The sequence below is a fragment of the Phaethon aethereus genome (assembly GCF_964289735.1).
Source record: "Phaethon aethereus genome assembly, chromosome: 2".
NCBI lineage: Eukaryota > Metazoa > Chordata > Aves > Phaethontiformes > Phaethontidae > Phaethon > Phaethon aethereus.
In genome coordinates this window covers 139,532,991-139,547,219 of record NC_138582.1, presented here as the reverse complement: position 1 = coordinate 139,547,219, position 14,229 = coordinate 139,532,991, and positions in this window count along the sequence as shown.

Below are 14,229 nucleotides of genomic sequence, written 5' to 3'. Positions count from 1 at the left end.
ATCTTCTACGCAGAGGCCCGAAAGCCACGATCCTTTTGTTCAGTCTGATCTGCCAGCATTTAGACTGACAGTCAAGCATATATTTCCTGCTACTGAAAACTTATATGCAACGTACTCAAGAAAATCTGTGGTGTTTCCCTACTGTTTTGCTAAAGCTTGAAGTATTAATGCATGTACAAATCACACTGATGATTTCTTTTTCCTGCTGTAAGCACTGATTCTAACTTACCACTCCATCCTTTCAATTATACTCTAGTGTGTCACACACAACAGCTTCACCTCCAGCTCCGGCCTTAATCATACTCATTGCAATGCCCACACTAGCACAAGCGGAACTAAATTTAAAGTCTGTATCTTTTTGTATGTTCTGATGATCTTCTATGACTTCAACTATCTCAGAAGATGTTTTCTTTACTATTTATATAGAATTTTACTTATTCATTTAAATAAACTAAAACCTGACATTTGGATTTTAATTGTTTTTATCATTTTAAGGTTTCCATTCTCAGTGCAGGTTTTATTCACATGCATATGAAAATAAATTTACGTTGTGATTTCTATCTCCCTCCCAATATATTTCACAAGATAGTTAGCCTTTATCTTCTTTTAGCCTACTAGTAGCATGGAAAAAGCAGTATTTCTGACAATATGGAAGCTGGGGAAATAGAATATCATGGGACTGGTGAAAGAGGCTCATCTTGGGTGCTCTTCAGAAGTAATCCCAGCCACTGCTGCAATTAGAGAGGGAAGTCTGGGCTGTGTAAAATATTAGTGAGTCATCAGGGCATCTTCTATATCATAGAATCATTAAGATTGGAAAAGACCTCTAAGATCATCAAGTCCAGCCATCAACCCAACACCACCACGCCTACTAAACCATGTCCTAAAGTGCCACGTCTACACGTTCTTTGAACACTTCCAGTGACGGTGACCACCTCCCTTGGCAGCCTGTCCCAACATTTGACCACTCTTTCCGTAAAGAAATTTTTACTAATATCTAGACTAAACCTCCCCTGGCGCAACTTGAGGCCATTTCCTCTTGTCTTATCACTAGTTACTTGGGAGAAGAGACCAAAACCCACCTCACCGCAACCCCCTTTCAGGTAGTTGTAGAGAGCGATAAGGTCTCCTCTCAGCCTCCTCTTCTCCAGACTAAACAACCCCAGTTCCCTCAACTGCTCCTCATAAGACTTATTCTCCAGACCCCTCACTACCTTCATTGCCCTTCTCTGGACATGCTCCAGCACCTCAATGCCTTTCTTGTAGTGAGGGGCCCAAAACTGAACACAGGATTCGAGGTGCGGCCTCACCAGTGCTGAGTACAGGGACACTATCACTTCCCCACTCCTGCTGGCCACACTAATTCTGATACAGGCCAGGACGCTGTTGGCCTCCTTGGCCACCTGGGCACACTGCCGGCTCATGTTCAGTCAGCTGTCAACCAGCATCCCCAGGTCATTTTCTACCAGGCAGCTCTCCAGCCACTCCTCCCCAAGCCTGTAGCATTGCACAGGGTTGTTGTGACTCAAGTGCAGGACCCGGCACTTGGCCTTATTAAACCTCATCCAATTGACCTCAGCCCATCAATCCAGCCTGTCCAGATCCCTCTGCAGAACCTTTCTACCCTCCAGAAGATCAACACTCCTGTCCAACTTGGTGTTGACTGCAAACGTACTGAGGGAGCACTCAAGCCCCTCACCCAGATCATCAATAAAGATATTAAACAAGACCAGCCCCAAGACTGAGCCCTGGGGAACACCGCTTGTGTCCGGCTAACTGGATTTAACTCCATTCACCACAAGTCTCTGGGCTTGGCCATCCAGCCAGTTTTTTACCTAGTGAAGAGTACACCTGTCTAAGCCATGAGCTGCCAATTTCTCCAGGAGAATGCTGTGGGAGACAGTGTCAAAAGCCTGGTAGACAACGTCCACAGCCTTTCCCTCATCCACTAGGTGGGTCACCTGGTCATAGAAGGAGATCTGGTTAGTCAAGTAGGACCTGCCCTTCATGAACCCGTGCTGGCTGGGCCTGATCCACTGGTTGTCCTGCACATGCCCTGTGAGCACCCTCAGGATGAGCCTCTCCATAATCTTCCCCAGTACCGAGGTCAGGCTGACAGGCCTGTAGCTCCCAGGATCCTCCTTCCGGCCTTTCTTGTAGATGGGTGTCACATTGGCAAGCCTCCAGTCGTCTGGGACCGCCCCTGTTAACCAGAACTGATGATAAATGATGGAGAGTGGATTGGCAAGCTCCTCTGCCAGCTCCCTCAGTACTCTTGGGTGGGTCCCATCAGGCCCCATAGACTTGTGAGGGTCCAGGTGGCTTAGCAGGTCCTTAAATGCTTCTTCCTGTATTATGGGGGGTTTACTCTGCTCCCCATCCCTGTCTTCCAGCTCAAGGGGTTGAATACCCTGGGGATAACTGGTCTGACTATTAAAGACTGAGGCAAAGAGCACATTAAGTACCTATGCCTTTTCCTCATCCTTGGTGACATCCTGCCCCTTCCAGTGAAGGATGGAGATTCTTCTTGGCTCTCTTTTTGCTGTTAATGCATTTGTAAAAACATTTTTTGTTATCCCTTATGACTGTGACCAGATTGAGTTCTAGCTGGGTTTTTGCCTTTCTAATTTTCTCTCTGCATGACCTAACAAGATCCCTGTACTCTTCTTGAATTGCCTGCCTCTTCTTCCAAAGGTGATAAACTCTCCTTTTTTGCCCGAGTCCCAGCGAAAGCTCCCTGTTCAGCCAGGCTCGTTTTCTTCCCTGCCAGTTCTTCTTATGGCACATGGGGATCACCTGCTCCAGTGCCTTTAAGACTTCCTTTTCGAAGAATGTCCAGCCTTCCTGGACCCCTTTGCCCTTCAGGACTGTCTCCCAAGGGACTCTCTCAACCAGTGTCCTGAACAGGCCAAAGTCTGCCCTCCAGAAGTCCATGGTAGTGTTTTTGCTGATGCCACTGCTTACTTCACCAAGAATTGAGAATTCTATCATTGCATGGTTGCAAAGCCCAAGACGGCCTCCGACCACCACATCTCCCACCAGTTCTTCTCTGTTTGTAAACAGCAGGTCAAGCGAGGCACCTCCCCTGGTAGGGTCACTTAGCAGCTGTGTCAGGAAGTTGTCTTCCACACACTCCAGGAAACTCCTAGACTGTTTCCTTTCTGCTGTGTTATACTTCCAGCAGATGTCTAGTAAGTTGAAGTTCCCCACAACAACAAGGGCTGGCTATTGTGAGACTTCTACCAGTCACTTGTAGAGTGCTTGGTCTGCCTCTTCATCCTGGTTGAGTGGTCTATAACAGACACCCAGCAGGACATCTACCTTGTTTACCTTCCCCCTCATCCTATCCCATAAGCACTCGACTTTGTCATCACAATTGTTGACCTCTATACAATCAAAACATTCCTTAACATACAGAGCCACCCCACTGCTTCTCCTTCTTTGCCTATCCCTTCTGAAGAGCACATAGTCATCCATTGCAGCACTCCAGTCATGTGAGTCATCCCACCATGTTTCTGTGATGGTCACTAAGTCATAGCACAATGGCTTCCAGCTCCTCCTGTTTGCTGCCCATGCTGCATGCATGTGTAGATGCACTTGAGCTGGGCTATCAATTTTGCCCCCCAAATTGGCATGCCACCCCTAGGTTCATCTCTAGTGAGCCTGGTTTTATCCCCTTCCCCCTTCAAATCTAGTTTAAAGCCCTCTCGATGAGCCCCACCAACTCATAAGCGAGGATCCTTTTCCCCCTTTGAGATAGTTGAACTCCATCTGCTGCTGGCAGGCCCGGTGCTGTGTAAACCTCCCCATGGTCAAAAAAACCAAATTATACCGATGGCACCAGCCTCTGAGACACATGTTCTTATATTAATATCATTAAAAGAGCTAAGGTTTCCTATTTGTCTCAAGGGTACAGGTCTTTCTGCTCTTAGTTAATTAGAAGTTTTAAGATAATTTTTGATAATTTCTCAAGGCAAACACATCAACACACCCTTTTCTATACTGCAGTCAAGAAGAGAGACAAATTATTGATTCTGAAACATTTTCCAAGAGTGTGCAGTCTCCAGCTTAAATTTTGATAATATTACAAATCTGCAAAGTAGTGTGTTATGATCTACTAAAGTTCAAGTTTTTTGGCTTTCAGTGATGTAAGCCACTTACTGCAAACCTGCAGAGTACATGCTTTTGTTGCATATACTTGTTTTAGTGTTTTATATTGCTTACACTCTGCTAACAAAAAAACAAACCTCAGACACCTGAGCAGCAAGGTAAGGTGAAGAAAATACAGTTTCTCACTCAGAGAGTGGAGCAGACTTGTTACAGAAGAAAATTGAAAAGGTATTTCTATGAGAGTAGTGGTATCACTTTGCAACAGCTCAGGACAGTACCAGTTTGAAGGAGGAAGACCCAGATACCAAGGACAATACTGATCAAATAATTTTTGTCAAATACTTCCAAATTCAGTTTGTAACTGCTGTCCTTTTGTCTTTATGGATGAGGTGGTTCGTAACGTCCAATTCTGACTCTTCATTTTGAAGTGCAAAGATTTAAAAAAGTTAAAAAAAAAAAGGAACAAAAGGTGGATATAGAAAAAGTGAATCTATCTAAATTCAACTTAAAAAAAGAGGAAGGTAAACTCTTTAAAATGGACTACTCTCTTCTAGGAAAACCTTCTCACTCCAGAATCATGGGTTTCTCTTTAATGATACTTTCTCATCTCAATGCCTGTAGTTATGCAGCTTGATCTGGTTTACACCACGGAAATGTGGACCTCTCATTTTTGTATAAATGTCTGGCTTTCATGCCTACTATGACCCTCCTTAGTTGTGTAAACAGACCTTTCCAATAAAAGGAAAAGGAATAATTTTGCTGAACAGTTACTTTTGGAGTGAATTTGTCAAGCTACAATTTTCTCCAAAATTATCTTTCCTCCTCATCCTAGACCATTTATTGAAATAGAATATGTTCTATGTTTTTGAGGTATCTGCACAAGAGGAAATAAAAGTATTTGCAAGACTATTTGTCACCTGCTAAACAAAAGCCAACTTTATTTTAAAATGAACTCTGTGTTTCTACAGAAAAATATGAACATCTGGAAATTCATCTAATCACTATACAGTTACTTAATCAAGCCAACAGAAAAACAAAGAGCCAATTAAAACAAAACAAAAACAAAACAAAAAGGATCTTTAGAGAGCCCCAGCCTACCTAGGTAATTGGACAGAACAATGGCAAATAGCATTTGGGGCAGTACATTCAAAGTCAAGTGTACTGGACTGAGGCTGAATATCTTAAACTATTATACAACTGTGAGTGGTGGAGCTTTTTAGACCCAAAACTCAGCTTAATACCCTACTGTGTAAGACGTAAAATGAGGAATACAAAATAAATCTGAGATTAGCATGATGTTAGTCAGTGCTATAACACTCAGACCCTCTGTATAATGTGTTTGTATGACTTACTTAACTTTCAACCAATATCATACTAAAAAATTATTCCATATAGACCACAATTATTTAATAAAAGCAGAAAAAAGTCCTTTCACATCAGGAGAGGACTAAGTATATTTGAGCTGTTTATTTTAGAAAGATGATGCATAACAGGACAGAAGATAGCTAAAATAAAATAAAATTGTACAAACAAGATTGAAAGCTGTCATTTACTGTTGCTTAAAACAGGAGTAGATGCTTAAAAGAAACAAAAAGGAGAAATGCTCATTCCCCTGCCCACCCAAATTCTGAAGAGAAATAGATTGGTAAAATATATGACTTCAGGGAAGATTTATGAGGAAAAGAAAAGAAAAAAATTATATATAAAATAAGAACAAGCATATTTCACTAGCTAAAATAAAAATTCAGAAGGAAACTGAAGTGTCTTGTTTCAACTGTTAATTACTAGAGGTAATTTTCTATTTTGGAGTACCTCACAGTTTCTTTTTAAGTAGCCAGTACTGTCAATAGTGACATGCATTTATCTTTGGTCTGATCAAGTATGATGGGGCTTCAGCTACTATAGCTGCTCAGTTTACAAGCATGATTCCAAACAACATTAGATTGCATCGTCTAACTCAATGTGAGCATGACCCAACTTCGGCATTTACCTAAGGACTCTCTCAGTACACAATTTATGAACTCATAGTATCAGTCTGCTTTCAGGATGTGTTTGTTCAAAGACTGCCTCATTTTGCGTTCCTCCTCATGACTGTGCTGATCAAACCAACACAGTAGAGATACTAGAGAACAAAGAGCTATAATTAACTATTTTTCTCTGCCAAACAATGGATATGCAAAGAGAATAATCTTGCTGAGAAACCAGTGTATTCAATCCTGTTTGATTGAGGATATTTGAAGTTGGTAGAGGAAGCATCATAAAACTCACTACAGAAAGATTGACATGTTTTCATAGCAGAAGAATCTAGGTTAACTCAGGGATCATTTTAGACAAAGTTAAAGCAAGATAACCTAGAAGGTGACATAAACAAGCCATATACTGGAATGCCCACTACTCAAAAAAAAAAAAAAAAAAAAAAATCCTCAAAAGGTGGAGGGATTATTACTACCCTCCTGAACTTTACAAGTAAGCATATACAAGGACACACAGCCATCTAGTGAGTCTTGAAGTATGCTGGTGGAGCAGATAGCCGGAACAGTCTAACCTCTGTTCTGCTGGGAGCTCTCAGATCTTAGAACATTTAATAACACTCTGTAACTGTTAGCACCTTTGTGTGCTTTGTTAAGTATGGAACTCTGTATAATAATTTCTAACATTTTTAGATGCAGAAGTACAATATGGAAGGAAGAGTATTTTGAGGTGGAAAAATACAATTGACTTCTGCCCTGAGATTGTTCACAGTATCAAAGTAACATTTCTGATGAGAGCATGCTTTTTCATGCAGAAATTGTGATGCTAACACACGTAAGTACTGAGGAATAATTTTTTTTTTTTAAATACTGTTTTCACTATACACAAGTCAAGCACATGGTTTGTGAGCAGCTGCAACAGCAATACAAATGTTTCAGTCACACAGGTGCCCTTTAAAATGAGTGAACTTCCAGATGTTTTTCAACCATGTTTGAGAACTAGAAGATAAAAGCAAAGTTAAATAGGGCTGAACCTAACGATATTGAAAAAAATCGTAGTAGATCTGAAGGTCCAGAAATGCAATTTCTGACTGGTTATGTGTGCTATCTTACCTTCACCAAATCCAGAGCAAAATGACTCATTTACAGAATGAGATGACAGGCTCACAGCCTATACACATAGCTGAATATTGCAACCCAATTAGTGGGCTATTTACTAAACTTAATCACTGAGTTGCCTGAGAGCTTTCCTCCTCATCACTGTATTTGAATAGAGTGCAATCTCTGTTGTGAAGATGTATCTACACATTTAGGAACATGCAGTCTAGTTTAGTCTGGATTAATTTAATCAATAGTACTTCAAACCTGGTTGGGAAACTAATCTTGATAGTTATCAGGTTAATTTTTAAGCTGGAAAGGCTTGCTGAATCAAATTTCTTACAGAGATCTCCTGGCTTTCATTCTGTTCAATATTTTTACAAACAATATTCAACGGTGACAAAAATTTCAGAATCACCCAATAGCTTGGTTAATAGAACAGAAAAATCTCTTTTCTTGAGTTTCTATACAACACCATGCGAAGAGAAGCTTAAGACTAGCTGCAGAATGATTTTAAAACTTCAAGTTTTTTGTGACTCTTTGAAGAAGCTATCTAAAAGAATATAATCAGCTTAAGACAACTCCAAATGCATATATTTCTACCCAGACACAGTACAAAGAACAACTGCTAAGGTAATTCTGCATATTTTCAGCTGTGGTATTGACTAAAGAAAACAGAAGGTTTGAACTAACAGGAAAGTAATTTATAGAACATGAAATGCTCCAGAAGTAGACTGACAAGCTACAGTTTAGGGTAAGCCTGCTTAACTTTTGTTAACTTCTAATTCTGATGGATAAAAAGTTTACCTTCTTTCAACTGCTCAGCTTTAAGCACCACAAAAGTGAAATTACTCATTTTTTTTCCTTTTTAAATTCAGTGCTTATCCAGGCCATGGGAGAAGCACTTTAAACTATCCCAGACTGATCCAAAAACTGATTTCACCACAGTCTTTAGCTCCTCTGAAAAGCAAAGGCTTAACTGGGATGTTCCTGTGAAGGCATATTCAGATTAACTAAGGAGTGATCCCTTCACAAAAAATTAGTCTGGGGCAGAGCTAATTTCATTCAGCAAAAGCTATTGTGACCTTTAATTGCATATTAACACCTCTGATTTGAGCTGATGACCATTTCCTGGATATTATTCTGAGACACAGTGCTAGCAATGTGTAATTCCTGACCTTTAGCCATTGAATTAACACCTCTAATTGTAAATGAGAGTGCAGTTAAACCAAAACTCTTCCTAACAAAGTAGCTTATATGATTATTATTTGGCTGGTCTGCTACAGAATATCAATTCCCTTAGAGACTGGAAAGAAAAATTTTTTTCCTGAGGCTTTCCTAATTTATAACCCACAGAAGTTGTTCTGACTGCATGTGTTTTGCACAACTGTAGTTGGAAAAGTTATGTCTATGCTATATCTTGCCTGCTGAAAGAGTAGTAATAAGTTTAGTGCTACTTACTTCTTGCAATTTACCACATTTCTTTGTGTGCCTTCTGATGCAAAGTCACAGCCTGTAACCAAACCACAGTAGGTAGTCAAATCTCATAAAGTAACCAAATTTAGTTTGGAAAATTCATATATGGCAGAGCTGGGAGACATTAGAACTGCATGGACATAATTTTCTACTTTCTTGCAAGACTTCTGGACTACTCTCTCACAGAATCACAGAATCATTAAGGTTAGAAAAGACCTTTAAGATCATCAAGTCCAACCGTCAACCCAACACCATCATGCCCACTAAACCATGCCCCAAAGTGCCACGTCTACACGTTCTTTGAACACTTCCAGTGATGGTGACCACCTCCCTTGGCAGCCTGTCCCAACATTTGACCACTCTTTCCGTAAAGAAATTTTTCCTAACATCTAGTCTAAACCTCCCCTGGTGCAACTTGAGGCCATTTCCTCTCATTCTATCACTAGTTACTTGGAAGAGACCAACACCGACCTCACCACAACCCCCTTTCAGGTAATTGTAGAAAGTGATAAGGTCTCCCCTCAGCCTCCTCTTGTCCAGACTGTACAACCCCAGTTCCCTCAGCCGCTCCTCATAAGACTTGTGCTCCAGCCCCCTCATCAGCTTCGTTGCCCTTCTCTGGACACGCTGCAGCACCTCAGCATCCTTCTTGTAGTGAGGGGCCCAAAACTGAACACAGTATTTGAGGTGCGGCCTCACCAGTGCCGAGTACAGGGGCACAATCACTTCCCTACTCCTGCTGGCCACACTATTTCTGATACAGGCTAGGACGCTGTTGGCCTCCTTGGCCACCTGGGCACACTGCCGGCTCATGTTCAGCCAGCTGCCAAGCAGCACCCCCAGGCGCTGCCAGCACCTAATATGCAGATATGGAAGCTTAAATTTGAAGCTGCTCGGAAATATGTAAAATATGTTCCCCCTGACATAAGACTATTGCTGATTTATTCAGAGTATGAATTACATGTAAATAGCATGTCTATGAGTGTTGCCTATGAAAGACTTGTGTCTTTCTGGTATCATGATATTGCAATTCTGTAGAACCATCTAGGACTGTGCATTTACTGGAACTGGAAATATCAAAATGTTTCATTCAAGACCAGCTAGAAAAAGGTGTTGCAACATTTTTCATTTCCCATTTAAACAGAAATGTCTATCATCTTCCTTAGAAATGCAAAATACTCTTTTGATTGTCTTCTCTCTTTCTATCTGCCATGTGTCTCTAGGGGATGTCCAGTACAGGCTGAAGCCTGTTAGTCTTCTACTCCAGAAACTCCTTCTAGGCTTGTTCAGTTACTATTATTTTTTTTCCCCTCCTTCTGATAAAAACCTCTAGGCAAATCCATTTTCCTATGCAGGAATTGTAAATGCTGCCACATTCAGTTAAAAGGAGTCCACTTCTTATAAGCTTAATTTAAAGCAATGAACTCATTGTATTTAAAGGAAAATACAAAGCTATTAATATTAGAGGAATTCTTCTTAAGAATAAAAGTAAAAAACATTTTTTGAGTTTTAGTAGAAGCTGTGTTCTGTTGCAGCCTTTGAGAGAAACTGAACTGGAAGAAGAATTTGTTCTAATATATTAAATAAAATTTTCAACACTTGTTTTTTGGGAAAAAAAATTAAAGTATATGTGAACTGGTGAACTCCCAAAAGAAAGTACTTGCTCCTGCTTTCTCCTTGTAGCTGTTAGACTTGCTCCAGCATGTCCACAGCTCAAGTGTATTCTGAACTATTGAACTAGTACGCTTAGCATACTAGCATGAAAACTGAAATAGCCACTAGCTAATCCAGGTGACATAACCGGGGGTTTGCTATGTTAAATGCACTACAAAAAATTTCTGCCCCTTTTATATTCCTTCCTAGGATGTAAGTATATGGCAAGGTCTTCAAATTTTTATTTAATTATTTTAAAATCACCATTACAGGTAACCAGTTTTACTAACCGTATGCTTAGCCCACATCTGCTAATGAGATGAGGCATTTGGTCCAGATAAACTCCTCCTAAATTTCCTTATGCTGGAATTTCCAGGCAAGACAATAAATATATGCCAGCTCGATATTTTCATTATGGGAACTGAATCACCTAGAGACCAAAAACAGGTATGAACCCTAGGTTTTTTTGGTGCTATATTGGAATACAAAGCTGAAGTTAACAGAAATTAACATGATTCTGACATTCTTGAAAAATACACAGCAGATTTTTTTCAAAAACAATACCTTCTGTATGTTCTGTTGAACAAACATTACATTCAAAGCAGTATAATTGTGTTAACAATAGAAAACACCTCTCAGAAGTGTAGAAAGCAGAAACACAAAGGAGATGAATGGAAAATGAAAACTCACAAGACTTAATGTAAGTCATAACACTTTATACATCACTCAAAAATCAGAGCAAGAAACAGTGTATAAAAACCTAAACATACTGAAACCTAAACTCTCAGCTGAGAATTAAAATACTAACATCTAGCTACATACCCAAATATCTAAAAAACTATTTTGTAGAATATGAATACCCTCAAAGAAATTCACATGAAGACAATAAAATTACCTACATAAACAAGGCTTTGAAGAGAGGGAGTATGAACTTAAATGGTTTCTATTTTGAGAACACAAAAATCTGCAGCTATTAATGACTACCGATTTTTCTTCAATTGTGATGTATATATATATGTGTTATAAATTGTAATTATAACAATCAATTCAGTGGTATCTCAGTCTAGATAGAGACCCTTGGAGTCAAATTAGTTATTACGCCTGTAGGCTTTAAACACCTACATTACTTTGTGGACTTGTTAATGACTTACAGTTCCACAGAAAATAAAACACAAAGCATTGTCTTCTTATAGCCCAGACTGGGTCCTACCACCAGATCACCTTGTCTTTTCATTAGCAGATGAAGCACAGAGGTATTAAAACTCATACAATCGAAATTATTGCTTTCACTTCAAAATATGTTGTTCATCCACACAAATGAAAGAAGAGGTAACTGCATCATTCAAGCCAGTTACAGCAACTCTGAAAACTATCATATAGCAAACCTCATTTTCAGCCCTTGTATTCACGAGTTCTAGGATCTGAAAGATTATTAAAATGACACAGGAAATAAAACCAGCCTGGTTTATGTTCCCTTTCTATCCTCTTTTCCTCAACATCAGCACAATTTACAAATGTTTTCTGTCAGATTTTCCCCTTTGTGCCTGTTTTCCACTGTCATCGCGCACTTTGTTTTCATCAGTCTCTCTGCCCTTCTCCAACTGTAGTAACTAGATTTCTCCAGCTCCAACATACTATTAAAGACGTGTCCAAAATACTTATTATGTTTGTTTGCCTGCACTCCTGAGGCACTGACAGTGTACTGGTTTGAAGCCCAGATCACCCACTGCAGATTTGCCAGACACCTTCTCAGCTTCCTATCTAAAATCATCAATACCCTGTTTCTGGTTGTAAGAAGCTGAAGATGATTCCTGTTTTATATATGTAAATAAAAAGATTTACTTTTATTATTTTAAGCCATTCCTTAACTGCGATTACTCAGACTCCAAAGCCTTAAGAGAAATTAGAGCAAAGAGTTCCTGCCATCTTTCTGCCTCCAATGAGGTTAATCACGGAGCTGCTTCTACGTATACATCCAGCAAAACTGCGCATTGTTAATCTGGTTGAAGTGTTAAAAGCTGGTGAGCAGCTATAGAGAGGAAGCTGGGGGGATTGAAGCCTTCCTTTGTGCTCTACCAGTGTAATGCCACTTGCATGCTGAATGCTTTTCTTTCCTTCCCCGCCCCCCAATGCTGTCAACAGCAGTGAAAAATATCTTTATTTCCAGAAAGTTAATTCCAAAAAAAGCGCTGATAAAATAGAGAGGAGTGTTACAGAACTGAAAACGCCCCTCAGCTGGACTCTGCACCAGACCTGAGCAGTATGACACTAACCTCAAAGCCAAATCAGTTTATATTCTAAAAGCATCAGAGAATTTGTCAATAGAGGAAGAACAGTTACAGCTGCCCGGAGGCAGAAGAATATAGCTGAGGATCTTTTATTAAAGCTGTTCCCCCTATTCACTACATTCCTCTTGCCTACAGCTCAGTCCACAGCTTGCTGTTAGCAGTGTACTGTTGCCTCACCACTATAATGCATGAATTTTAGCGTTGTAACATGCCAACAGAAACAGGTTTTAACCTAGTTTGCTACACATAGACTTTTCCTTTGCTTCCAACTGAATATATGATCTGATTTCTACCAATTTTTCAAAGAATTACAAACACTAGTAGGATTATATTCTTAAATGGTTTGTGAAATACACGGTTGGTTAAAGGAAAAACTCAGTAATGCCTCCCACTAAGCTCAATTCTTATTACAAAACAGAAAGACAGAAAGGATATAAAAACTCCAACCACGGGGCAGGGGAAAGAATGGAGACGGACACCCTTTAATGATCGTTTTCACCACACTATGTGTGAGAGAATTCAACCAGGAAACAGGTCTTTATGAAACCATACTTGATTCATTTTGCTGCCAAGACAACTCCTGTTGATGTCTCTGTGCTGCGTCACCCAGCACTGAAAAATGCTTCTGTCACAGTGAAGGGCGCTTTAGCATGTCTTGGGCTTTCTGACAAATATTGTTCTCACAACGCAAATAGTTCATGCTTTCTTATCCAGCTCTTTGAAACCAAATTTCAGATTAAGAATCACTTGAGAGGAAAGAGAAAGCTGAATGCAGGAACTTTGGTGAATAAAAGTAGGAAGATAAAAAGAAGAGTTAAAGAAAGAAAACCAGTAGCCAGTAAATTGCAATTCAGACTTATTATTATCTTCGGTTTAGAAAACTTAAGAGGAAGAAAAGTGTTTGATACTCTTTTGAGGCTATTAAAAAGAAAATATAATTAAGCAAATCTTTTTGTTTTACTAATGAAATGGAGTACTCCATTTAGTCATTAAAAGCCCCTATTTCTTGCAGAGATATTCTTCTTTCTTGTGTACTTGTTGGATCAGACCTTATAATCTAAACCAAAACATGTAAGACAAATGATCTCCTGGGAAAGTTCAGAAATTCAGTCAAGCCACGTTATTTAATAAATAAAATAGCATTCTACTTTTGTAACAGTTTTCATCTGAAGATTTCAATGTACTTCAAATTACTTTAGTAGCCAAAGAATGTGTAGGGACTAGTAAATAAAGTGATGCTTCTGTCTAATGCATTCCAACACTTTCAATACACCTTTACCACAGTTCGGTCAGATTTTAATTTCCTAAAAGTGTTGTTTCAAAAGGAATTTGGAAGTGGACTAGAAAAATATCTAAATGTTGTTTCATTTCGGCTAATTCCTAATTCCCCAACATCAAGCGTTGTTTGGTGCTTTTTTCAAAACATCTTTTTTAACTGATTTAGTCTTCATATCAATCTGCTACCCTTCCAAGTAGAATACAGATTAAATTTTAATCTCATTAGATTTGCCATATAAGTGATTCTGTTGCATACCATAACTTTCACCCTGAAATTCTATTTCTGTGTATGTCTTCTTTTCCTCATGTTTTCAAGATTGGCCTCTTATTTATCTGACTAGTTGTGACTCATGGTA